Source organism: Varanus komodoensis, unplaced genomic scaffold, assembly GCF_004798865.1.
Source record: "Varanus komodoensis strain SLA01 unplaced genomic scaffold, ASM479886v1 scaffold1, whole genome shotgun sequence".
NCBI classification, from domain to species: domain Eukaryota; kingdom Metazoa; phylum Chordata; class Lepidosauria; order Squamata; family Varanidae; genus Varanus; species Varanus komodoensis.
In genome coordinates, this window is record NW_025335268.1 from 51,626,223 (window position 1) to 51,653,252 (window position 27,030).

Sequence of the window (27,030 nt, forward strand, 5' to 3'; positions counted from 1 at the left end):
CTCCAAAGAAGCATGTACGTCAGCACTGCCTCTTGATCACAAGAATGAGGCAAACTCTGTTTGCATAAACTTTTCCATTTCCCTAAGGTCCCTCCACTGAAGTGTTATATTTTGCATTAACTACAAGGTTAATTTACTAACAAAGGATTGAGTCTTTTCTGGTGTTTTCGTGATCCACCTGCTTTCAGGCTTTTTCACTGCCCTTTGCAAGCTAAGCCAGCACCTCCAGACGAACCATCTGCCTCTGCCAAGCTCACTGAGCCAGCTTTCCATCCCCGATGCCATGACAAATCTCTCAATGCAGCAACTGCCATACTATGATTTACTGGAGGCCATCTTGGCTTTCCCTGTGGCAGCATCCCTTTATCACAACAGGCTTCAAATATACTTCCTAGATGTTTGCTTCTACTTCAGCTAACCAAGTTTGGGAAACTGAAAAAGAGGTCCATTTAATTATGAAACCACAATCTGCGCTTCGACGAAGCACCAACTGCTGTGCACTGTTTTTTTAATATGCCTCCAAATACCAGTAACATCAGGGAAGTCATGCTGAGGCACTTCTCATGGGCATCATACAGAACCCAAGTCAAACCAAGACTTTCCTGATCACTCAGTCTAAACGTAGTCCTGCTGCTGTTCACCAGCTGAAATACTTGGTTGTTAACCTATTTATATTCAATTTTATTACTGTGTTTATTTTGTAAAGAAATGTTTTGACTAACATTTGCAGGGTCCCCTGCCCCTGACCTCTTTTATATTGTGAGGTGGTCACTGTGGGAAACAGGATGTTGAGTTGGTTTTCAGGCCTTTGGTCTGAATCAGCACAGTTCTTACATTCTTGAATACAAAACTCTGCCAACTATTTGTGATCTGGCCAGCAAACCACAAAAGTGATGGGAAATGTGGAAGAACAGAGTTTAAGGTACTAGGGGAACAAAGAATTCACAACCTTCTCTTTTTTCATACTTTACTATTGTTAACCCTCTCCACTTACACCAATGACTCTTAAACATTGAGAGCCAATTTTTCCGTTATGGGAAGAACTTTTGCTCAAGTTTTTATTATATCCCATCAAAAGAGGGCTCAATAAGTCTGCTGAATTTGTAAGGATGCTTGACTTTTATATGCACATTTAAAAAACAAGTACATATTTATATTCATGTATTTATTCAACTTATATTCCACTACGAGTCAGAAAACTCTCCAAGTACATATACAGAGAAGAGTCACTCCAGGCCACAGCTAAAAGCTTATTTTCCTCCTCTTTTGCTGTATAAGCTTTTTGTTACATATTATTCTTTTGGCATTTACTACTAAAGTTCTTAAAGATAAATGCATCACAGAACAACCTCCATTTAGATGCATAATGGACAAATGTATGAGCTGGCCCATAATTGGCTGACCACTTCAACAATGCTTTAAGGAAGCTGGATGCTCTGTAACAGATTATGTGAGACCCTACAAAAAAGACAGCTGCAGCGAAAAGCAGAGCAGAGCAGAAAGGAGAGTGAGGTGGTGACGTAGGGAACAATTTACTAAGAGACATCTGATTTCTTGAACCAGAATAAGCAATGCCAAAATAAGCAATGAGGCAAATTGTAAGGTAATTGTGCGGAAAACAAAATCAAGCCTGTCCAATCCATTTCAATACAGAAAGCTGAGCACCTACTCATCTTTCCCATGAGAATTAATGGGATGTATGTGTGCATGGATCATGCCCATTGTATAAGACTCACGGAGGACTGAAGACCTGACGCTCTCTTAGCTACTATTGCTGCTGTTGTTCTCTGACCCAAGAGCCACTGTGATAAGTTGGCAGTCCGTATCAACAAAAATATGCACAAAACTAGGTCCCCAAATTGCTTCATTGTGTAGCTGCCACTTAATGTACTGATATACAGCAATGTACTTACAGTTTAAGACAGGGCTTTGAAGAAGACCACCACTAATCAGGAACCTTTCTGAATCCTCCAAGTAGAACATAGGACTTCCTAGCTTCACAGACAATGCTGCAAAAGAAGCACTGAGGTCCTGCTTCAGCAAGTACACAGGGGACAGAAGTGAACTGAAAGCTGACAAGCAACCCAGGTGGCTCAACTGTTGGTGCAACTTTCTTACTCCTCTTTTCTAGGACATCACTCACAGCACGGGGGCGGGGGGTGGGTGAGACGGGATCTATACTGCACACCAGGCCAAGTTGTATTTTACAGGGCACGTGCTAACTATTTTGGAAGAAAAATAATATTAACTGTGTAACATAACAGCGCATAAGAGAAACATCTGTATGTCTCAGCACATAATGCTTTTAGTGAAAACTCTCACAGAAAAGCATTGTGGATTTTTTTTTTAAATCTAAGCCTTACTTATATTGTTAAAAGCACGATTTTTCCTTTTTAATTAGTCTGATGCACAAGTAGAGAGACGTGAAAATTGACAAGGGGGAAGATTTGTTTCTTTGTTCCTATCTTCCCACTAATTCTACTCGTTCAGGGAATCTGTAGTTAAGGTGGATATATGCAGCTCAGGGGTGATCCTTCCCTGAAACATAGCCTATTCCCCTACTGCTTACTCTGGAGGTACCTGTTCCCAAAAGATACTGCAGAAGATGAAACCAGGCAGGTATGCTCAACACCCCAATTAATTATGCAGGGAAACTGAAGGGAAGAATGGAGAATGATTTGAGCCAGGAAAAAAGAGGACATTAGCTAGAAAGTCTCTGCTTGCTGTGCTCTTGAGGAATGTGGCCTGTGGGATCACCACATGTGGCAGAGGCTTCTCAGTTGTGGCACTCCAATGGCAGGATTCCCCCCCCCCCACACACACACACACTCAGGCACCAGTTAAAGACTGAGCTGCCATGATTGCCATTTCACATAAATGAATAAACAAAGATGTACTTGAACAAGCTATGCAGATATACACAAGCCCAGGTGCTCTAGCGTACTGTACAGTACAGTTCTATTTTACTAATGTTTATTCCTAATGCTAGAGTTCTGATTTTAACTGTATTCATGCATCATCTTGTTTTTTTATGGGTTGCTGCCTGCCCTGGGCCCCTTGTGAGGAAGGCCAGGGCACAAATAGAGATCAAGGATTGCTGCGCTCCTTTTGACCCACCAGCTCAAGACATGGCAGCTGAATTTGGGACTGGGCCCTGAGACTGAACTAGAGGGTGTTATCCTGACTGATAGGCCACACGCTCATCTTTGACAGCACCATTTCTTGTTCGTCAAAGCTCTTGCACACCATCCTTGGGCAGTGGGAATCGCACCACCTGGAGAAAGCTCAGGTGCACTACCTTCCTTCTGTAGGTGTTTGCTGGAGCCTGGGGGGGAGGCAAGGCCTCTTTCTCATCCACTAATATGCTTATCCAACATGAGCATCTCATGCCCTTCCCATCCTGCCCTACACCTCATCTGGGCTCTTGGAGCATCAGCATATGGGCATTCCATATGAATTCCATAACTAATTCTAAAATTGTTTATTACAAAAGAAAAAAAATGAAACCACCATAAAACATAAAGTGGATCGACGTGCCATACTTCAATACACCATGATTCAGTAGAGGCCCCAATCAATATGATTTCCTCTACCTTTTTTGAAGCTAGGTCCTTGAAAGCCATTATTTTACACTGAAAGCAGAATCTGGATCAGTCCTTTCTATGTGGAAGGATTAGATAGGAATGGAGCTTCAAAAAGCAAACAAAAAGAATGGAGATAGAGCAAGGCCACCTGTTCCTCACTGAAGGCATCCTATTCACATCGATAGCACATTCTGTGGCATAATTTGCTTGGTAATCTCTCTCAAGTTTGTTTGGATTCCAAACCTCTAAAGTAACATGCAGAATAAAAATAGATCAGAAATGTGCTAAGTTGTTTTTTTTAAGGGAGCCTTGATACAGTTCATTCACAACATTTTGACAAGCCAAGAACAGAAAATACTATTCAAGGTGCAAACACAACAGATCCTTTAAAGTTTTTAAACTCCTCCAAGGCAAATAGGCTTTATGAAAATTTCTAAGGAATTGGGAGGCAGATATAACCTCCTCAGAGCCAGTGTGGTGTAACGGTTAAGAGTGTAGGACTGGGACTCAGACGACCTGGGTTCTAGTCCCCACACAGCCATGGAGCCAACTGGGTGACTTTGGGCCAGTCACAGACTCTCAGCCCAACCTGCCTCACAGGGCTGTTGTTGGGGGAGTACGATTGAGAGCAGGAGGAGGTATAAGCCACTTTGAGTTCTTAGAAAAGAAAAAAGGAGGAATATAACAGTAACAATGATGATGATGATATTATTATTATTTTGATATACATGTCAGACAGTTTTATTCAACTACATTTTATAAAATACCTAGCTGTACCCTACAACTTTGAAATGGGGCAGAGCTTTCCACCTGCTTATGTAACTGTGGCCAGATCAGTAATAGATGCAATCCATCTTTCTGGCAGCCTTAAATAAATCCTAATAGGAGATTAGCAAAGTACTCCGATTTCCTCTAGAGACTTCATTAGCATGAGCTTACAGGGCACTCTCCCACTCTAAGAAGCCCTTTAAAGACTGTGTGTTAAGAGCAAAGAACAAGAGTACCGGTGCTGCTGAATTTTTTATATTTGCTCTTCTCCACATACAAAAACATCTGGCTGATGTTTTTCTAAAAGCCCTAAGCGCATAAGAGAAAGGTCTTTTCAAAACATACAAATGAAATGTCATTATACCTTATGTATTACATTATTCAAGCCATGGTGATTTGTTTGGGGTATCTCTATATCAGAAGGCAAATGTTTCACTGTCTGTCCAGCAACAGGCAAAAGGCTGCAGTGGTGGACAGGACTGGGCAGAGAAGTGCAGAATCCTTTATGCAATGAGTTCTACTTCTGAGGAATGCTCAGTGCTAACTGTAGGAAATAAGAATGCAAGATCTAGAGCATGCTAGATATATGAAAAATGCAGACATTGGTAGTTTGCATAGTTGTAGAAACTGGGCAAGCTACTCAAAAGTAAGGCATTAGAGTGTTTCCATCTATGTATGAAATCAATCCATTATATGCGCGCAATATATATCTGGACTTTTTGTTTCTTGAGACTTTGGATAAAGGACATTATCAATAGAACAAACAGAGCCATTTGCTATATTAAAAACAAACTATGATAAAAGTTGTGATTCAAGGACTTGAATTAGTGTGTGTGTACTTTGCCACATTTCACAACATGCAAGCAATGGAATAACATTGAGCTAGGAAGACAAACTCTGCTGTGCAAACATCAGAAGAAATCCCACTATGAATCAAACCTAGAACAAGCATTCTTTTTAGACTGTACTTGTCAGAAGCCATTTCATCATCATCATCTCCTCTTTAAAATTCAGTATGAATTATCACTTTTTCAGTTTGTTCCATCTTCACGATTTTAACTGATTTTATCTCTGATGGCCAATTACTTATTTGTTGCATTTGTATCTCACCTGTTTTCTTTCAAAGAACTCAAAGCAGTTTACATCATTCTCCTCTTGCTGCTCTCAATCTTATCCCCACAGTAACAGCCCTGTGAGGTGGGTTAGGCTGAGAGTCTGGGACTGGCTCAATGTCACCTAGTTGGCTCCATGGCCAAATGGGGACTAGAACCCACATCACCTGAGTCCCAGTACCATGCTTTCAGCCACTATACCACACTGGCACACTTATGCAAGCTTAGGACAACTGCCTTATGCTTCAATCGTACTACTTTAAAAAGGAAAACATGAAACTGCTATGCAGGAACTTGGTCTACTTTGTTGAAGCCAGCATTCAAATAAAGAACCAGAATTGGCTGACCTCTTCCTTTTTATGACTCATGACAGCGCACAATAATAAATATTCAGCTCATGACTCTCATGTAAATTCTGCATTTTGTCATGCAGGGAGAAAACAAACGAAAAGAAAACATGATTGTTTTTATTAGAAAAACATGGGTTGCAAAGAATCAGAATGAGTTTTGAAGAATCAAAAAACCTGAAAACCATAACTAACTGTGCAGCTTGTAAAGTTTTGGGAAACCAGTGCCAGTTCCGTATGTTTATAATACGACCTGGTTCACACTGGAACCCATCACTGGAAAGAGTGACTTGTCTGGGAGCATGCTAACCTCATTTCCATTGCACAATATACTCAAAGACATCCTTCACTAGTTGATCTCTCTGAAATACAAACCTGGAACTATGGGTTGCTGAGGGAGAAACCACCCAGAGTTTTGGCCCAAGGACAGAGAACAACACATGCACTCGCTCCCATACACTTCCATCATGTCCATGGTTAACAATTCATGGGTTATTCATTAATTGTGAGCCCAGTCTATGTACTGCACTACTGGCTCCCTACCTTGTAATTTTCACTGTTATCACCACTGTAACAAGGAAATTATATTTCTAAATTATGGATCCAGTTCAGAAATTGAAATACCTACTGTGCAATTCTATGCAATTTTTTCAATCCTTTGCAGGCTTACCTGGGAGGAACCCCACTCAACACAGCTGGGCTTTCTTCTGAATCAATGTGCACAACTTTGTGCTATTAGACTGTTATCCTAAACAGTCACAAACATAGTGACTTGCAGCCAAGTACACCAGCACAGGGCTGTACTGTCAATTGCACCAACTCTGCTAATATTTTATACTTTTTTCCCAACAGTTACCTCCACCACTATTCATTCCCTTGCTACTGATATGAATTCCAAAATCTTTCACGTGGCTAGAAAGGGTGTTAACAAAAGAAAAAGTCAAAAGCATGTCCAAGTCTTTGGGGATACCCAGAGTATTCCATGCTCCAGGGTCCTAAGAGTTCTTGGAGAAGACATCTTTAATGGGTTCCTCCTTCAGTGAGTTGAAGACCTTCTTACCACCACTGGCCTCAGCTGCTCTGTTTCCTCATTCTCTTTCTCATCAGTTGCTTGTTTGACAGGCAGAGCGATAGAGTAGGTCAACAGCAGCATGTACTTCTGATCCTTCTCACAACCACCGGTAGCTAGTCCAGAACAAGAAGCAGGAGAACATGAAGGTGCCAATACTGAAGAGGACGAGCAGCTCCAGGGGGCCTTGTTCCTGGACCCCTGGTAGGCGCCCAAGAATGACTACTCTTGATGCTGACCTTGGGAGTACCGAAAGGACCTGTTTACATGATGGACTCTATTTTTGGTTTTTCTCTTCAAAGATCTGGGCTATGAACATGAAAAAGGAAAGTGTTCCTCCTACCACATATCAAACTTCGTTCTCTTTTTCTAATTAAAAAGAAATGAAATGAAACTTAAATACAGCTTTTTTCTGTGAATGTCCTTCCCTTGAAGCAGACACAGGTCTTACAATCTGAAACTGCTAGCAACTTGACAGCTTATATCTTAATTTCTGCAAGTGCCCAATGCTTATACATATAAAATTCAAGACTACAGACTATTAATGTCATAGCTTGAACACTAGAAAGCACTTTAGTACAGGAGAAAAGCACTCAAAGATGGAAACTTATGAGAGCTGTCCTTGGGTCATGCGTTAATCTTTGCTAACAACAACACACCACGTTAGGATATTACCGCTTCTTGTCCAGGTCAACCCTTATGAAAGAATGGAAACTTGGATAGCTTTGTGACTTTCACTCATATTTCATCAGCTGTATAACTAAATATTCTAGATCTAGAACTGGCTCCTAGTTCTATTCTGAAGGCTTGCAGGAAATAGTTCAGAATCTGCAGTTTAAACATGATTCTTATTATTATTCATCGGGGTAAAGGGGTTCAGGCAGAGAGTTTCAGCATCATTCTCAGAAATCAACATGTTGGGGAATGTGTGCATCTCCTGACTTTGACTTTGGACTGTGTTGTTATGGCATGATCTCTCTCAGTAACATAGCTGCCAGTGACGTCAACTCAAACACAAAGCATTAGTCATACAGTGATTTCCTTTATTCACACTCAACACCTGCCAGGCTGTGTAGTGTTTATAGCAAAGTATTTCTGTGGCTTCCTTGCTTATTACTGTGGCATTAGCTCTGAACTGGCATTTGTAGCCATTTCTAATGGAAGGCTTTAAAACCTAATGAACATTGGATCCAAGAGGATGATGGCCAGTCACCTCAACAATTCAGCAAACGGATACGAAATTTTCTTTGAATAAATCAGCATAGTGTAAAAATGTACTCAACGCAGCCACCACAAAGACATTCAGTCAAAGCAACTGGGAGAAAGATTTGGGGTGGGATATCAGTAGATTATACAAGAAAACTAGAAAACTAGGAAAGAGTACATCATTTTAACATGGAAAAACTAAAAAAGCAGTCCTGCTTTCATAACATACCATAAGCACTTCAACTCCCTTCTTCAAATATAAAGAAAAACCTCTACACATGTAAGATTTCAAAAGCACCAGAGTTAACCAAATGGGTTTCTGGCACATTTCCCTGATTCAGTCAAAGTAACAGGAGATTGAAAAGTATTAGATATATTGGATGGGTTCACACCACACATTAAGCCACCTGGTCAATGAGCCACACAGGGTGGGTTGTTCATGGAACGACCCATGGTGTAGCTGACAGATGATTGGGCTTACCATGACTTGTTCTCCCCCTCCCTCGGTTCTCCAGTCAGCATCCTTCACAGCAGAACCCTCCCTACTCAGCTGTCTAATTCCCCTTTCTTTGCCATTTCTAAAAATAAAATCTCAGTGTCTTCAAAATGCATAATTAGGTTCACATTTCTTTCATGACTTTCTGGCCACATAAAATTGTATGAATGTATCCATATTTTTAACCTTTTTGTGCCTTGCTGCTGAAAAAGGCATCTTACAATTAGTAATCAGAGTTTGGACAACACGACAACCTACTGTTAACCATAATGGCCTGTCAGTTTATGTGAGCCGGGTCATTGTTTTTTAGTCCAGTTAAGCTTCTGATTCAGTGCCTTATAAAAGCCATTCTCCAAATCTTCTAATCAGCTTGGCTACACCTGCTGTCACATGGCTTTAATCTGGCTGATAAACCATAAACAAAGATTTGTGATCAAAAGGCAAAGTTTCAAAATAGAGAAAGCAAAAGTCTCTCCTTTGTTTGGCTGTATTCCTTCCTTTTATTCAAGTAGACAAAAAGGAAAACTTGGAAATGACACTGAACAATGAGAATGAAGAGTATTGTCAGAAGAGATAATAACTTCCAAAACTGAATGGACTAATGTTTTACTCCAGAAAAGAAACGCAGAACCTGAAGCAAACACCTGAACAAAAGTGGAAGTCAAAATGGGAATGTAGCGCACTTTAGATTCTATGGCTATTTCAAAACTCAACATTTCTTCAGTCACTACTAGTTCCATGATATTTCAAATTACAGTTTCCAGGTGTTGGGGAGGGGGCAAAAAATATCTCATATTCATTTTTCTTTATCATTATTCTTAAGGCAAGACATAAAATATGTCTGTATTTTGATTTACAAATTTCATGGTATTTCTTTCCTATACAGTTCCTTTTTTCCCCACCAGTCAAAATGTTGCATCTTTCAAACTAAAACTCTTTGCTTATTTCATTGTAGTTGGGTCACAACAAAGTACTTCTATGCATCAAATTTAAGTCAGTTTAATGGATATTTCCCAAATACCTCTGGGAATGCAGCAGTGACAGACTATTCGGAAAACTTTGATAAGACTTTCCTTTCCCCCTCATAGAACTGAAAATCTCAAAAGTCCTTGACTAGGAGATGACAGTCCCAGTTTAAGGAAGTTAGAATCAAATTTAAATTTGTCATGTGAGCACTGTTTTAGGGTACAATGTCAGGCTGAAACAGATTTAACACTCTTGGGTGCCCCTTTTTGGGGGAGGTAAAATTAGCCATGAAATGAATTTGCAAATCCCTTTTAATTTGGGGTTTAGAGTCCACTGTAAGAGAAACTGAGGGAGGGAACCTGGTGCACCAAGACCACCATAACTAGGATAAAAAGTCATGCTTCTGACACTTAGGAAAAAAGAAAGCTGAGCTTGATTACTGGCAATTTCTGGGATGCTGAGGGTGTTAAGACCCAAGGGGCTGCCTCTGCATTATTCTGTTGTCCTCAATGGTGCACCTAAAAACACCCAATTGTATTTATAACCAGCTAAGTGGTTATAAATCCTTCCATGCTATTTTAACTGAACAAGAGGGAAGGAAGTGATAGAAACATAGAAAACAGAGCGAGTCAGAAGGGGTCTCCCAGGCCATCTAGTCTGACCTCCGGCACCAGCCGGCTCTGCTCACGACATGCCCACCATGTGGACGTCCAGCCTATCCTTGAACACCCGCACCGATGGGGCCTCAAGTGATGTTTGGCATTGAAACTTCCTGAACTGGCTACTATTTAAATTGACTGGGATTGCTTGAAATCACATTCTTTTAGTGCTTCAAATGACCAGTAATTGATTAAAAAGCATTTTTACCCAATTAGACAGCTATCAAAACCTGCCACACTACAAGGGGCTTGAAGATACTTCCAGCAGATCCAGTGGTATAGCTGTATTGGAAGACCCTACTCTAACAACTCTGCTTTGGGTTCTTTCCTTGTGAGTTATGAACATCTGAATTACAAACAACCCATTCTTATGAACAGATTACCATAAAGCCTATTAATTAATTATTTTTGTAGTATGTTTTTATTTAAATAAAAAATTTCAACCTAAAAAAAAATTCAACCTATTAATTAATGCAGAAAATCAGTATCACCATAGGGAAAGAGAAAGCAGGGGGCCGGGGGGGGGGCCTCCAAAGTATAGTCATCTACTCTGCCAGTCCAGAGAGAGAAATCTTTCTGGCATTTCCTTGCTGCAAAGAGGCAGTATTGGTGAGTTTGGGTGCAGGAGGGTTAGATATTCACAGTTCTTCCACTTTCATAGGGGTCCTATGCCTCCTGCTCCTGTGAATGTGGAGGGCCAACTATGCATTATCCAACTTACATACAAATTTAATTTAAAGACAAATTTCAGATTTCTCAGGAATGGCACTCATTCATAACCCAGGAACTGCCTATACATTATTGAGGGTTTTATCAACAATATTTAGGAAAATTATCACCACGCAGAGTTTGGTTCTTAATGAAAAGCTACACTACTTTTGCTACCATTAAAGGAAATCCAAGAATGTGAGTGCAGCAAAATATTAAGACATCTCAGAGGAACATCACAAACGAGAAGCTCAACAGCAGTAATGCACTTGAATGTCGCACAGTGATGCAGTATTAAGGTCAAATTTAAGTACAAGAAATGAGACATGCAGAAAGCTCTCGCTTGTTATAGGATTTCATGCAGCACTCATGATGTTTAACAGACAGATGCACAGGGTTATTTGTTTGGTGTGTTAGTATTCTACTAGCCTGTCATTCAGGAACAAAACCAACTACCTAGAGTTATGTTGATGCAAATTGTCGGTGCAGTGATAAGGATGGGTGAGATTTCCTCTGAGCTGTGCTGCTGCTGCTCTTGCTTTCTTGTTTTTAGCCCATACGCATCTCCTGAATCTTTCCGCAAGTCAAGACAGAGTTGTGTTCCAAAACCCTTTCTTTCTAAGGTTTCTAATACATTATAGGGGAAATGCACAGAAAATGTGCCTTTTAGGAGAAAGTGTGTCTAAAATGCATGTATTTTGTGCAGTTTCAGTCAGGATTCAGGCCAGATTTTGACATGGAAACAACGTTAGTCACCCTGTAAGATGACCTACATTGGGAGAGAACCAGGGGGAGAGTGTCCCTGTTTCTACCCCTGGACCTGTGACTTTCGATACCATTGGCCATGTCTGTCTGAGAATGGGAGTGGGGTGTACAGCATCTAATGGGTCTGCTCCTACCTGGTTGACCAACTTCAGAGGGTGCTCCTTGGAGAACACTGCTCAGCCCCATAGGGTTCCTCAGGGGTGTGTTTTGCTCCCCATTCTTTTTGACATCTACATACAATGGCTCAGTGGGGTCCTCTGGAGTTTTGGAGTGTGCTGTCATCAGTCTGCCGGTGTCATGCAGCTCTGCTTCTTTGGATACCCATCAGCAGAGGCTGTGGATGTGCTAAACCAGCATGTCTGACTGTGCTAATAGCCAGGAGGAGGGTAATAAATGGAACCTGGAGACTTGTAGTTGATATTTTCATGCTAATTAGTTTAATTTATTTTCACATTCAAAATTAACTTAGTGGAGAAATCCAGACTTAACAATTGGTAAGAGACTTTTAGACAGACACGACTTAGACAGACTGATTTTAATTTGGATCAGTTAATAGGTCCTGATGATAACTTTCCACCATTTTCTGTTTAGAATGATAAATATGATTTCCCAGCTGTTACTGAAAGGCAATATACACCATGGCAACATCTGTTCAAATCAAGGCTCAGCCCTGCCACTTTTACATTTTCAGAGCTTCCTTTGTTATTGCAAGTATTGATCAAGGCTGAAGAGCAAGCTCAGTCCATAATTCATGTTTACAAGCATCTGTTGTTGGTAAACTAATATGAAACACAGGGTCTTAAACAAGAATGGAATAATGAATCAGAGCATCCTGTTTTTCCCAGTCAATGGAGTACTTTTTGGTGGGAATAATAGGTGTTAGGTTACTTTCAATTTAGCAAAAATGGATGTTTTTATATACTGAATACAATTAAACAAGCTAAGTGTTGAAGGTGTACACGGCTAACATTTTTCTGAACCATGTGTTCTGGAAATGCCAAATGGCTACTTTCTTTTGGGAGGGGCTAATGTATGAATAAAATTTGTGATGGAAAGTTCTTTCATATTTATGGATATGCATGCTGGAGGACAGCTTTGTAAATACCCTGAATCAACAGAAAGACAAATCGGAGGGTCCTAGATCAACTCAATCCAAAATTTTCTTTGAAGCAAAAATGACAAAACTGAGTCTGCTATACTTTGGACACACCATGAGAAGGGAAGACTCACTAGAGAAGACCATCATGCTAGGGGAAATTGGAGACAAAAGAAAAGGAAGACCAAAGAAGAGCTGGATGGACTCCATAAAGGAAGCCACAGCCTTGAATTTGGAACAGCTTATCATGGATGCAATGGATGGTACATTTTGGAGGGTTTTCATTCCCAGGGTTGCCACAAGTCAGAGATGACTTGATGGGACATAGTAACAACAACAGCAACACCTTCTTAACTATCTACCTGTTTCTTGGAATTTAATACAAGGTCAATGTAAATGGATTTTCTGTGCCCCTTTAACAGTTAAATGACTAATAGTACATACGGTATTTGAAGTATAAATGTCCCCCCACAACAGCACCAGGAGTAGAAGATTTAATGCAACATTCAACTTTTGAACTAGTATTTTTAGTTTGTTTTTGAACTAATGGTTTTTCATTATATTTGCAATTTGCAAATGTGAAAATATAATGATATTTGGGCTGCCTTTGGTGACATTTATGCATAATTATCTCTGGTATGTTTTCTACATATACAGCATTTAAGGACATAGAATACATATGCATTCATTCTAATTGATATACTTAAGTTTCATGTAAGAAAATGGCAACATTTAATTTTATTTTCCCGTTTTCCTTTTTTTTGTTTATATTTCAAAATTTACAATATAAATTAAGAAAAATACATTTGTCAAAATAGCTCATGTGGTTTTAATGTAAACAAACTGCCTTTAAAGTGGTGAAACCATGGTCTTTTCAGGCTTTTCTGTCTAGGCAGTCTTCCTATCTATGTAATTAAATTTATCCTCACTGAGTATTGAAACCTATCCTGTTAAAAACAAACTGAGTATGTCCAGCCATGTATTAGGTCTGTGTCTTCAGATTTTCTTTAATGTTGTCATATATGGACAATTCAGATTCCCCCATGAAAGGATGTGCAATTTTCAATATTCTTAAATATTTTTTTCTGAAATGTCCACGCTTTTTCTCAATTGTTTACATGAAATGAATATGCTTCAGCAACATGATCTTCCACCATATGCAACAGGCATCCCTTTTAATAATGCTCTTTGGCCATAAAAACTGATAAGTCTGCTTGCCATTCTATTCTACTGTGAAATGTCTGATGTTCAGTTTTGATATGCCTCTGCCTGACCCTTCCTTTATTCAATGCCTTTTAATTATTTGAGCTCTGCTTTCAGTGGGGAGATTCCAGTTTATTGTGCCATGTGCCTTCCGAATTGGAAACTACCTTGGGTTTCTTAAGGAAATGTGGAATACAACAGACAGACAGAACTGGGTTCATTCAAGGCAAGAAGGGGGAGCAAGCGGAAATGCTGCAATATATGCAGGGTGTGGCACACCAGTGGTCCAATGCAGAGGATAGTTCACTGCCCCAGGAAGTGGCCCTTGCTGTATTGGGGATGATGACCACCCATTCTGTAGAAGCAGCACAGCTTTAAATGCAGTACTTTGTAAGGCACAATTATTCATTCATTATGCTGAATTTCAGAGAAATAACATTTTTGTTAGGGGGTTTGCAACTCATTTAAGAAGATTGAGACTGCAATCCATGCATACAGCCTTACCTGAAAGCACATCCCACTGAACTCAGTGGGGCTTACTTCTGAGTGGACATGCATAGGATTGCATTGTAAGTTGGTGTAAAATATCCCATATCACTTGTTTTTACATTGCCTTAAAAATCAGTTTGGGTAGAGGGATGGAGAGGGGGATTCTTTGCATATTTTAAGGTGCTTGTATCTGTTACAATCCTGCTTTTCATTAAGGTCAAAACATACAGAGATACTCATGTGACTTGACTTAGCCTTTTCAAAGGGAACATTAGCAATTCAAATAAAAACCAAGTCAAGGGAAGTTTCATCCCCAAGGCATCTGATTGAACAGAACATATTCACATTCTCAGGGCACTGTATAAACTTCAACAGGCTTTGAACATAAGATTAACAAGTTGCTCTGTGTATGTGTAGACTCTAAATACGAAGTTTATCATGAAATAACTAAACCTGATAGCACAGTATATTATTTCACATTAAGTGAAAATTCTGGTTTAAAATTTGCTTTGTAAAGAACAAAAACCAATGATAACTTGTTAAAAGGAAAATGGGGTATGCATTATTCAAGGTACAATCCAGAAGACATCACTCTAAGTTCAAAAGGATTTTTTTGCATTTATTGTTTTAATATTTGAGCAGGGGTGGCAAGGGAACTATTCCTAAGTAATCCAGGGCACATTTGTACTTGGAGCCACTGAGGAGAAAGTATTCTTGTGTTTCTTTCAGCCTCAGAAAAAGCAAAAATTTAAGAGATGCACCATTTCTCCTATTACCATAGCACCCATGCTAAAAGATGCTGCACCTCTTGAATGTCTGCCCGCTCATTCAATTAAAAAATGATGTTGAACATAGTTGCCATGTGAAGAAATTCAGTAAGCCAGAAGAAAGAGATAAACTTCACATCACCAAAGACTGGACTTGGAAGATTATAGCCCAATAATCACATTATTTGAAAGACAGCCGTTCTGAATTAAAAACACATTTTGAAGAAATACCCTGGACTTGAGCCATCCACTGGAGGTGCAAGAGCTCCTCAGAGCAAATGAAAGAGCCCTGCCTCCTCCCTACTCCCTCCCATTGACACAGGCACCGCACCAGATCTTCACGTACACCTGTGTAAGGTCGCTGTGCACCTCCCAAATCCCTGACCAAAATGCTCCTCCTTTCACTCAGTCATGGAAGAGGAGCTTGAAGCTCCTCATTCCCTGCTAGCAAGCTAAAGAATTTTCTCCATTTTTAGAAAGGGGAAAATCCTGCATAAAAGTCAAGAAACCACCCACCCACCGAGAAGGGGGGGAGCTGCTGGAGGGAACAGGGTTGGGACTAGGTGGAACGATCATTTGGAGAACCATTGATAGCTAGACCAGGCATCCAGCAGGGCCAAATCTGCCTTTCAGTTCTGAGGTTCTGCACTTTGTGCTATGGGGAAAGGTGCTGTATCCATGGTGAGCCTGTGGGTTATTTTACAGCTTATGTAAACAAGACATGGGGAATTATGTGCTTCCTCTGACTGCACTGATCACGGAACAGAAGAACTATTTGAATTTGAGAGATCAAGTTATGATATCATTGCCATTTCTACAATGGAAAACACTGATGATGATCCAAACTTTGCTGAGCAAACAGCTCTTTCCTCACTACGTGCTTTTCAAGAGGAATGCAGGTGCACACCTCCTCTGCCAGGGAAGGCTTGGTGCAGAACCAGGCTTCTCTCTGGGCACTTACACCAGGATGGACTGGTCTCTTGCCTTGGTGCTATAAACCCTACATGACTACAATCACCACAGGGCAAAAGGAAAACAAGAAACTCAAATTCACATATTACCTAAAGATGAATTACTATTTATTGAAGATTTATTTAATTAACATAAAAGAGGAACTTGTAGCAAAATGTTGCATGGAGTGTTCTTTTAGGGTTCTAGCCAGCCAGCCATGCTCTTTTATAAGACAGTCCATCCCACCCTGCTTCTTCAGTCTCACACACACTCCTGTCAGTTAGCTTTCTGTGTCCATTAAGCATGCTCAGTTCTCAGTGGGGAAAGAACCCCTACCTTAGGTTGCCTCCTAAAAAAAAGGAGTGTGGTGTCATTTTGGTACTTGAGCAATTTGTGGGGGGGGGGTGCATGGAGGTGCCATTGTGACAACTGAATTCACTGTTGGCATTTGTAATTTGGTTAGACGCCAGAAAGCATTTCTGTGCCAGATCCTGGAATGGAACAAGGGCAATAAGCCCAAAGAGGAAGTGTTGTTGACCAATAATAAACTCCCTTTTGCTCACAATCAATAAATAGAACTTGCCTCCATTCTGGGTTGCACATTAGAGAGTTTTCAAGACAGTGGGATGTCTCACTCCTCCCATAATAATCGGGCAGGTCCTAAAGCAGTCTTTCCCATCCTGGTGCTCTCCAGATATATTGGACTGCAATTTTAGTGCTGGATGGGGATAATGGGAGTAGCAGTCAAACACATTTGGAAAGTATCCAGTTGGGGAAGGCTCTCCTTTAAAGAGCATTGCAAGAAAACGAAGCCATCTTTCCTTCCCAAGCGTCACTGCCAGATGACCACCTGAATTCAACCAATTAGCATTTACGGCAATATAACTCTTTTTCTCCCCAGCTGTGCAACTGAATGCATCAAGATAACTGCACTCTTTTTTCTTTGTATGTACATACTTATCTTCTTGGTTAAAGAAGAATGTGTCAGTAGCATCAGCACTTTTTGTAAAGCTGCTTCCTTCCTGTGAGGAATAGCACCCCAAACAAGAGCAATTACCCTTGAAAAAAGATTACTTCATCTGCATCACCCCCTGTGAAAAAGCCCTTAGCAGCACATCTACTGTACAGCCAAAGTTTGTGCAACATGATTTCTACAAGAAATTACCAAGGTGGGCTGAGAAAAATACACTAGCCTGTAGTAGCAAGACTTGGAAAACGTCTGACTACATACCTAGGAAAGCAAAAGGCAGCCCAAGGTGACAACAGGCCTTTGCTCTGGCAATCAATTCAGTGATCCAAACAACAATCCTGCAAGGCAGGCCATTATTAATACCCCCCATATTGTCAATGATGGAAGGGAAGTTAGCAGTGATTTGGCTAGGAAGGACATAGCAGAGAAGAAATTTCAACCAGGACTCTTCAGCTCACCCATCAGCAAGTGCACTACATAACTCTGCTACATTGTGGTGCTCAACAAGACCCAAATCACAAAGCCTGTTTAATAAAAGAGTGCCTCTGGTCATGTGCAGAATCTTCTTCCTTTACTACCAAATGATGGCAGCTGATAAGACTTACAAATTATGACACTCCTCATTTACACAGTACAAGATCATGGCAATTATTCTAGAAATTAAGCTGAAAGGATAATAGCGTGGTCCTGGCCAAGACATGATCTCTTAGCCAAAACTATATTGCAGGGTTGATGCATTGAAAAACAACTTTACACTCCAGAAAAGCATAAAGAAAAGAACAGTTAGTTGCAAAGAGCCCCTCAAAAGGGGGCAGTGACATATGAATGGTGCAACCCTAGGAATGTCTACTCAAAAGAAATTCGCACTAGATTCAGTGGGACCTGCTCTAGGATAAGCGTGTATGAGACTGTGGTCAGAATTTGCCACCTGTGAGATTTAGCTCAGAATTTTATAGGAGAATCTTTGGTGGGCATTTGCCTTCCAGCGCCTGCTGTTAGATCATACCTTCCATTTAACAATGACTCTCTCTTCTGCTTTCTAGTCAATGTTACCAGGGTTCACACGTGCGCGCGCACTCACATACAGAAAACCCAACAGTGCAAAGGAGACCCCACCCTCCGGGTCGTGCCAGGCATCCTGTAGGCTTCCGTGTCGCAAACTCTCAAGTTCCCGAGAGTGGACCATCCCAAAGTACCGCCAATGCCTTTGAATCTAAGGCAAGAACCCCAGAAGCGTTCTTCACGCGAACGCGTTTGCACGGAGGAAATCCTCCGCCGGGGAAGTCGTTCCTTGCTCGGGTGGCGAAAGCTTTCGCCGCCGAGAGAAAGGGAGCGAGCAATCGTGAACTCTTCTGCTAAGGCACTTGACACGAGTCGCCGGTGGCGTGTGCGTGGGGGGGCTCAGCAGGTCTGCGAGAGCGCAACGACAGCCTGGACGGGCAGGGCGAAAGGAAGGCATTCTTGCTGGCAGCCCCGTTCGCGAGCCTTGCGCCCCGCCGGACCCGCACGTAGCGCCGGCGCACAGCCGACCGCAAGGGAAAACTTTAACTCGAGCCAGCTTCTGGGCGACGAGCCCTCGTCCTGGACTTACCACACGTTTTGAGGACGAATGGAGTAGCCCCGGGAGGCGCTGGCAGCAAAGGGATTCCCCTTCCCGGCTTTGCCTCGCTTAGCTCGCAAGCCTCCGACGCTGGAAGTCCAAAGAGGCAATCTCGCGAACAACCAGGAAGGAGCCGCTCATAATGTACCAGGCGGCTGGCGATAGGGATGAATGAGGAAGGGGGAGAGGAGGCGGCGGCGGAGGAGGAGGAGGCGGGAACTCGATCTCGGCGGTTTCGTTAGGTGATCCTATGAAATCCTTCGCGCCGGTCCTCAGGGGGACGGGATTACAGGCTGCCCCTGCGTTTCTGCTTGCAGCGCGGGCGCTGTAAAAATCCATATGCTACCGAAGCTGGATCCCCTGAATGCACGGAGAAGGCGAGCACAGAGGGACCTAAACTTTCCTTGCCTTGCGTGCGACCGGTTTACTGTGAGCTGCTTTTCTCTCTCTTCCCCGCTCGCCCCCAGGACTGCCGAATAGTAAATCCCTGTTTGTCTGTGGGCGGGATCAGGCGGAAGTGCGTTACGAAGAGTATTTAAAATACTCGGGAGTTTGAGTTGGGAGAAGGTACTCTGGCGCTGCGATAACGAGAGGGAATTGGTCCAATGTCAAATGGAAGATGGATCCGTTAGATCCCGTGAGCAAGAACTGGGTTGGGTTTCTCTGTCTTTTAACGCAGGCTTGCCGCGTTCAAACTGCGATGAGACTGTTCCGTCAATGGCATGACATGCCATGTAATCATGAAGGCTTTCATTACGTTAATTTATGGCAGGGCGCCATGCTTTGCAAACGCGGGCAGAAAAAAGTCCTATAATTCCCAGCTGGCTGGGGAATGCTGGGAGCTGTAGGACTTTTTCCTGTCTACAGTTGTTTCCTTGTCTGTCTAGAATTGCACCTTTAGTGATTTTATGTGCAGACGTCTGAGTATACATTCACAGAATGCTGGTCTTTAATCAAATGAGGTTGGTCCAGCTAAGTGGTTAAATTCTCATATAAGAGGAACAATAGTTCTGAAGTGTAAACATATATTGATTTTAGATTTTTTGTGTGTGTCAGTTGTGTATGTGTCACAGCAAGCCTAATCTTCCAAGAGAAACAGTCCTTATGTGAGAAGAAATGTAGCATGTACCTTTTAAAGATGGAACTTACCATTTGGCAACAGTTTTCATGGGGAGTTGTAATACAATTATAAAATTTCCTTATACAAATACTGCCTTTCAGGGCATCTTTTTAGTCAGTCAGAAGGTAAATTATTGATTAATTCACCTGATATATTTATCAATCAAAGCTTGTAGTCCCAGAGAAAGTAAGTGCAAAGTGCATTTATTTTTGCAGGATTTCTACTATGGCATTTTAGCAAGAAGGCTCCCAGAGCAGCCTGCAAAGGTCAACAAGTGTATGGTTCCTGCCTGCAGCTTTACAATCCAGTTATGGTGCAATCAGGCAAAAGTCCAGGCTCCAATCTAGCAAGATTGGCTTGCCTCAATATTTACAAGTTGTTGTTCTTGTTGCTTTAATATCTAGACAAACATTTATCTATATCCATAGCAATGAATACATATGAAATGCATGTATATATAAATGCAGCTTTTTAGCAAAATACACAGGCCTTAACAAAAGGATTCCAGATCTCCAAAGTACTATCCATTTGAAGGTAGCCTCTGTATACCATTTATTCAAATACAGAGTGTGTTGTAAGGTCCAAATCCCTTGTGTCGTAGGTTGTGAATGTTTTTCCTTCCAGTATTGTAATAACAGATTTTTGGCTATCAAAATGCTCAAAGAATCTTAGCAGAACATTCCTTCCTTTTCATAAAGCAGGTAAATAATTTAAAAGTGTGGTGTCCATCAAAGGATATCTCAGTGCAAATTTTTCCCTACGAATAACCTCCTCTTCAAAAGAAGCACCTACCCAACATTGCCAAAATATGGTGAAGAGAAGCACTAGATGCATATACTCCCAGCAGTTAGATGAATTAAACAATCCCCTATACAAGGGGTCTTGCACTGTGCAATGGACACAAAGCAAATGATTTTATTTTATTTTATTTTTGGGGTGAAGGAGAAACAACCTAAGAGTCATAAATACAATAGGTATAGATGGCCAAAGTGGCAATCCAGAATCCAATGAGGGCAGAATGAGACAATCCAATTCCCTATGCATTTCCTGCTTAAGATCCTGTATATTAATTCACCAATAACACATATTTAGACATGGTTGACTTTGCCTGACCAGCCTCAATAAATGTTCCAATAATGACAGAGAATAAAAGCAGCCAGGCCAAACCTGGAAACTAACAAAGACTGCAGTTTCAGGTATTGCCACTCAGCCATAGATGGCAAGTCATACCTGACACATGGGACAGAAAATGACAAAAACTCACCAACACCCATCAGTTAAACCAAAGTAAAAGTTCCCTTATCTGTCCATGTCTGCCACTAAAACACTTTTTTGCCAATTTTTAGATTTGGATTGCTCCATAAAATCAATTCAGCATGAAAACATGGACCAAAGTGTAATTGATGTGACATTGCATGCCTTACATCGGCAACCATAAGCTGATGCTATCTGTTTAGAAAGAGGAATCAGACAAGGGGATTTCAAAATGCCAAAAATGAGATCCAGAAAACCAAATCCACCTTCTTTAATTGGAAGATGCATCCTGGACACGATAAACTTGGCAGAGATAGCCATCCCAGCAAATTTGTGAAACAAAGCATGTTAGAAAATATTTGCCACGTATAGATAGGTGGGTGTTGACGGCTTTAAACTGAGACTGGACACAGTTATTGAGGAGCTATCAGTGGTTACTAGTCCTGATGGTTGTGTGCTACCTCCAGTATCAGGGGCAGTTTACCTGTGTACACCAGGTTATGGGGAACTTGGGTGGGAGGGTGCTGCTGCACTCATCTTGCTTGTGGTTCTCCCATGGGCAGCTGCTTGCCCACTGTGTGAACTGAATACTGGTCCAATCCAGTATGGCTCTTCTAATAGAATCTTGCATACAATCTCAGGCATAGTATTCATTTTGAGTGTATTGACCTTGCCTCACAAAATCAGGTTTGTGGCAGAAGTTTGGGGCCCACAAATGTAATGAGGTTGGTAAATGAAATGATACACTTTTCACTCTAAAGAGACAGTCCCCTGTTAGACTATTAACAGTGAATGCATGCATGTTTACTCAGAATTAAAACCCACTGAGTCCAATCGGTCTTATTTTATTTAACCATATTTTATTTATGTCCTATTGTCTGAAATTACCTCAGTGCATAACTGTTTCACCAGTAACTAATCTTAGCCCACAAGATTAGGAAATGGGATTAAAGATCACAGGATGTGACTTATGGGAAGCATTGAGCAGTTCTGGATCCTCTTATTTCAGAATTAACTACAATCCATGAGTAAAGACAAAATTCCTTTGTTAGTTTAACAGGATATTGTTAGGACTGTCCCACTTCTTTGTGGTAAGAAGACTCAAGAAGAGAGCTTCTGGTTTACATTGCAATCCAATATGTGACTACTCCAAATCAGTCCCACTGAAGTCAGTAAGTCTTGTTTCCTTCCAAGTAAGTAGGTTGAGGATTGCAACTTTGGTATAATTTCAAAGAAAGACCACTGGAGACTCGGGGCTTCTCTACATTAGGCATTTCTTGTGGGTTTTTGATTCCTCACTCATGGTAATTTGCAGGTGAGCTACACAACATTATCACCTTCCAGGGCCTCTCCCATGTTTTCCAATCATTTCTGCAACATGGTTTATAGTGGGGCATGATCTGAAAATGCTTTTCACTCCTGATCATGTTTGCAATCCTGCTGTACCACATCACCAACTGTTGATTATGTAAAGAACATACGGAAAGGCAGAGGAAGAAACATTCTGGGAAATGCCCCCCACCCCCACATGTAAAGGAGCCAATCTTAATCCCTGCAAAAATCCAGAAGTGGAAGCCTCACTAAAGTGGTAAGTCAAAAACTTCATGTAGAGAAACCCATATGCTTGATATACAAAAATATAAGCAATGCATAAACAAGAGCAAACATACATTTCTGTGTTGCAGAAGGTACCCTGCCCTGCGTCAGATCCCAGCCCAGACAGAGATCCTGAAGTACTGCACCTGCAGCGAAGCCTCAGCTTGTCCTGCCTCTTTCTCTAGAAAGTAAGTCCCACTGAATTCAGTGAGGCTTACTTTCAAGTAAAAGGGCATAGGATTATAGCTTTCATTTTCAGAGGATCCAGGATCTTGAAAGGAGTTCTGCTTTGATCTAGCATCTCTAAGTGTCAGGCTAACAGTAGCAGGGAGAAGAGCAGAGCCAATTAAATAAAGTTCACAGCTTCAGGAGGAAGAGATTACATTTTCTTTACTGAAGCATCTGTTCTAAGTATACACTTCCAAAATTAGCTCATTCCTACTTCCATGCCTCTGTACATATTTATGAAAGGATCTGAGCACAAAATGGGCCAGCATTATAAAGTGGCAAAGAAATAAGAACATATTTTTTAAAAGTTATAGCCGCACCCTGGCACTCCACCCTGTCTTATTCCTAAAGTAATTGCAAGTTCTCAGCAAGTGTTTGGAAAATGCTAGCAATTTTCTAAGGGTTCTTTCCTTTTTACAATGTGGGCACATCCATGTTAGCCCCATTTGTATCATCTGCTGGGAATTATAGTTATTTTTTTATTTAATGGATTTATTAACCACACCCAAAAGTTCCCCACAGGACTCCCTGGGCAGTCCCCAGCACCAGCTCTGCAGAAGAAAGCCGGTCAAACACATCCGGGAACAAGAAATGATTTTAGATATGATTGAGGGAAAGCATACAGCATTTGCAAGAAACAAGAAAATACCCAAGCAGATACTAGCCAGACAAGTGGCTGCTTGATTACATGATTAGGGGCATGTGGTTCAGGGAGCCATGTGTTGCCCTCCAGCTTACAACCTGAGGCTCTCATGAGGGATTGTAGGAGTTGTAGGCCAAGACTTCTTGAGGGCCACAACCACCCTTGATGAAGCTCATGGTAATCAGAGACAGATGAGCAGGGCCAATCATCCCATGAGCTACAGTGACAGCAGAGAGGTGCCTGGGTGGGCAGGTGGATGTGCCGGAGAGTTTCCCCAGCCTCTCTCCCGCTGTGGTGTCTGCCATGGCCACAGAGTAGAGCCAAGAGGTGCCATCTGGTAACGCTACAGAAGTTTCTCCAGGGAGCTCTGCTGTTCTTATTTGCTCACTGTGGCAAACACCAAAGTGGGAGAACAGCTGCTGGTAGTCTTCCAGGCAATCCCACCCATCCTCTGGCTGGCTCTGTCAATTCTGTCAGAGTGAGCCCCTGGGTAGGTGGGCAGGCTTATTCTTTGACGAGCCCTGTTGGCTGCAAAATTGGCCAGTGCAGCTTTGTTGAGAGCCAGCCAGAGCCAAGATCTCTTCTCACTCATCCCAGCGTGTAGGACACGGAATAATCAGCTCAAGCTGTGACAAACCAAATGCAGGCTAGATATCAGGAAAAGTTTCCTCACTGTCAGAGCAAAAGACAGTGGAAGCAATTGCCTAGAGAGGCATGGGCTCTCCCACCCAAGAGACATTCAAGTCGAAACCGGAGTCGACCAAGTGAGATGGTGCAACAGCAGTGGGGTGGACCCAAAGGCCTTGGCCCCTTCCAACTCTTCTATGATAAGTGCTTGGCTCTGATGGGACTTTTCGCAGAGACAGGCCTCATGAGAGTGGTTGTCCCTGAAAATCATGCCTTGGCTTCTGGAGGGTAAGTGGGAAACACAGCAGGAGGGGCTGGAGACATGGCAGCAGGTGAATAGGAGATGCAGCAGGAGGCTGGCAGAGGTAGGTGCGCAAGGGAGACACTGTGCGACAGAGGAAAGGGGATGGGCAGATGCAGCAGAGGCATGTGTGCTGCAGGAGGTGGGGGAGCTTGTACCAGCCCTGGAGGAAAGAGAGGGAGCAGCGGCTTTGTACCAGCTCTGCAGAAAGGCTTCCTTTGTGAAAGCTCTTCACCCACAGCAGACACCACTACCAGCTATTCGAGCCTGATGTGCAGAGGCAGCGCATCCTGAGTCCGGCTGAGAGGTTCAATGCTTTCCTCATCCACCCCCATTACTTCCTTATGTGTGCTCGTTCACTCGCTCTCTCTCTCTACACACACACACACACACACACACACAATTTCATACAAGCCACTGTAAGCACCGGATAAACGTGTGTTAAAAATAAAATAATGAGAATTTCAGAAAGAGTAATGCATTTTGTATTCTTCTGAGCAGAAGAACATTAGGGGAAATTGTGTTTGATTTGTAATACAGCTGAGCATCACTATCCCACTTCACTATCTGAGTCATCTTTAGGCTGGTTTAGCTTTACCATAATGCGTTGGCAAGCCCCACCCTCCCCTCCACACGTTCCCTTTTAATATATTCAGCAAACTCCTAGAGACAAGCTGATTTTTCCCCTCCTTGATGCTTCCCCCCCCCTCCTCAGATGTATTAATGTTCTTGCCAAGATTTTTCTTCACTAGCTAATTTCCATAAATTCACTCAGCCCAGCTTGTGTCTGATGTGCAGTGTTTGCAAAGAATTATATAAGAGCAGTCAAAGATCAGGATTACATGAAGATGAAGTTCTTGAAAGACACAACCTTGGAAAACAGTGGTGTATAAGAAGCAGGATATGAGTCAATAGGGGGCGAGTAGAGGAAAGAAAGGGTTATGCATATTATAAAGAAGTTAAGGATGGCAAATGTGTTTGATGTGCTTCTGCTTTCCATTTACATTGTGTCTAAGTATCTGTCTTGGTTTTGTTTCTGTCTCATCGCACTTTTTCAGTTCTTTTTGTGCAAAAACGAAAAAGAAAGACTGCAAGATAATAAGGCAAGGCTGCAGGTTTGCGAGGGTCCTCGGCAAAATCCCCTCTGGTTCTCTCTCTCCTGCGTGATCTTGGCTGATGGTAGCAACATTAGTGGATCATAGCCACACACTGATGGAGCCCCCACTTTAATTTCCAAACTGACGTCAGAGGCAGTGTGGAAAATTAAACTGGCTTCTTCCTTGCCCAGCTGCCTGGCAGTCATGAGATCAGAATGTCACTTAAGAGAGAACCAGACATGCCTTGGCAGGAGCCCCCATCAAGACACTGAAAGTCCAGCAGTACCCCAGGGTCACTGCATGCTGAGCTTGTGCCTGATTGAGCCCGCTTGCTACCACTGAAATCCACTGAGTTCAACAGAACTCACTCCAAGGGTGCAGGCTTAAGACTGTGGTTTACATGCTGTGATGCTACTTTTCCATGGCCTCTTTGTGGATTGAGGGTGGTGCAGTTTTACAGCCAGCTGCCTTTTCACCCTAATCCTAGACTGAACTCCGGGACTTGCTAATCTAATTTGCAACCGGTGGTAGATTTGCGTAATGCTGATTGGCTTGTCAATCACAGAGGCACTATGTTTTCAAGAGTAACAAAATGCCTCAAAAGTAATGGTTTAAAGGACTGATTTGGCCAGAGCCCATTGGTAGCGCATATGATTTGCAAGTAGAATCTCTCCAATCTTATTCCTGGTATTTCCTAGGACACCCTGTTTTATATACCCTTGGACTGCCATTGGTAGGCTTGGCCTAAACAGATATAAGAAAAAGGAGACAACTGAATTTGGGGAGGTGTGTTTAGCATTGCCATGCATCTACTAGCATTGCTGTTTTGGTGCCAAGTTAACGCTTTCCTCTACGCCCTGGCATTTGACAACATATGATTTAGCACGAATGCCAGTTCTTTCATCAGTCCTGATATCTTTTTCCCCTTTAGAACTGTTTTGAGATTTTAAAAATGTTTCATGTTAAAGCTTTTTATGGTGTTTTTACTGTATTGCATTCAAGTCAAGTTTTATTGTATCTAGCCATAGGTTGTTACAAAATTTCCAAAAGATAACAGTGAAAAGTTAGGGAAATTAGTTAATGACAGATGTTAAAATTGAAAAAAAAAATAAAAGTAAAATAAAACCAGTTGAATCGCTATCAATTAGCTATCCTCTTTGATACCACCTTTGATCATAGCTGCCAAAGTGAACAGAGACACTCGATAGGATATGTAAGCATTGTTATTGGATAACATAAAAACAAGCTTCTCAGATTCCAAGTATGCATAAATGGCAGATAAAATTCAAGCTAAAAATGGTGGGCATGTTGTGAGCAGAGCCGGCTGGAGCTGGGGGTCAGACTAGATGGCCCGGGAGACCCATTCTGACTCGCTTTATATTTCTATGTATCTCTTGGAGCTAGATAT

At 41.9% G+C, this 27,030-nt stretch overlaps 1 protein-coding gene across 2 annotated transcripts in view; it reads right to left on the reverse strand.

The window, feature by feature from the left end:
- Nucleotides 1-18,920, reverse strand: part of PKIB (cAMP-dependent protein kinase inhibitor beta) — a 63,252-nt gene extending 44,332 nt beyond the window's left edge. For both annotated transcript variants that reach the window (XM_044425527.1, XM_044425535.1), the window contains exon 1: nucleotides 18,748-18,920. The gene's annotated coding sequence lies outside the window, so the exon portion shown is untranslated. The remainder of the gene's footprint in view (nucleotides 1-18,747) is intronic.
- Nucleotides 18,921-27,030: the final 8,110 nt, after the last annotated feature.